Raw genomic sequence first — 1657 nt, forward strand, 5'->3', positions numbered from 1 at the left:
CATGCTTAGTGCCATTGCTCTGGAAGGCTGCTGCAGCTTGTAGGAGTGCTGTGATTACGGTAGTGATAACCTTTGTGAGTTCTATATTGTTTTGATATTATGGCTGTAATTGGAATCCTTGGAAGTTACTCCGTATAAGAAACAGCTTACAAAGCCAAAATGTTTTCTTCCAAAACAGTGAAGTAGAGCTACGAAGCCTCAGATCTGGCTCTCCTTTCAGTAGATTCATAAAAGATGTAGAACGTGCTTTGAAGTTGGTGTACAAGCTGACTGTCAAAATGATGACATGGTAGCTAAATAATTGTATGTCTGATTGACCACTTCCTAAAACAAGGCCTATTCCCAGAAACTCTAGTTTATCCTATAACTTGAACTCTCATGGTATGGTTGAAAATAAATGGTGTTCAAATGAGCTTGGCAAGTATTGTAGCTGTATGACTCTTAACCAAGAGCGGGGTGTCTTGTTTGTAACTGGAGCTGGTTGTGACTGTTACAACATGCTGAAGTCAGCTGCACAGCTAGATGGAAGGTGTTTGGTATGTGCTGTAACTTGGCTGGCCAAGTTATAGGTTTTGTTTAAATAAATGTTAAGATGCAGTGTCTTTTGCTTTTTTTTAAATCAGACTTAGAAGTTGGGTTTTCCATCAGAACACCAACCTTTGTCCCTTGCCCAAGAGGCTTTTAATGAATTCTTTGTAATGCTGATTACTGGAGGCTGGACTATACGACTGGAATGTCATGGTTTGTAGAGCAACTTTTTTTTTTAAATGCAATAGTTCTACTTGGACATAATTTCATTCTTCATTAGGTGTAATGTGGGTGTAGGCCAAGCAGCTCAGCAAGCTGCACATGGGATAACTCAATTACTGGATTTTCAAACACACTTTAAACTTTCATGAAATAATTTTCCTCTTAACTGTAAATTATGTACTATAATCTGATTATTTATGGGGAAAGATGCAAATAGTATGACAAATGAAATGAGAGCTTTTATTTGCTTGGAATTTACCTGTTAAAACAAGGTTTAATTTTTTTTTTAACTGAAGGATGGTATTTCCCTAAGTTTTGTAACAGAAAATATGAAATTTGGGACTACCTAAAGTAATTAAAAAATGAGCCTAATGATGAATGCTGGTGTTGTAAAAGTGCAGGCTGTAATGTGCTCAGTGGCCCCTTAACTTCACTACTGAGCTGAAGGCACTTGTTTATACCTAGCAGATAAGAACCTGACAGCCTGAAGCAAAGAAGACCAAGCTGCCTTCTCTGTGCTCTCTGAAAAACAAAGACTGAAGTTTAGAGTGCTGAATTGTCTGCTTCACATTAACTGGGCTTCCCAGCACATGTTGGCTTAGGCCTTGGCTTTCAGTGATGTTACCTTTATTTCCTTCTGTGTCCCTTTTTGGGCAGAGTCGCATATTGTTGAGAGACAACTGCCAGACAGGGAGGATACCTGAAGTGATGAATGTGCAGGACAGTTATTGACATAAATACACTTAATATATTTACTGAATACGTCTGTAGTACAACAGATCTACTGCTGCTTTCCTTTAATTTCTTAGAGGACTATTACAGAAAGCATCTCAGTATATGCACACTACTTCATAGCTAAATTCTTTTATGATTGTGTTACTTGAAACTTTTATTAGAGAGAAACTGA

This window comes from Tetrao urogallus, assembly GCF_951394365.1.
Source record: "Tetrao urogallus genome assembly, chromosome: 11".
NCBI classification, from domain to species: Eukaryota; Metazoa; Chordata; class Aves; order Galliformes; family Phasianidae; genus Tetrao; species Tetrao urogallus.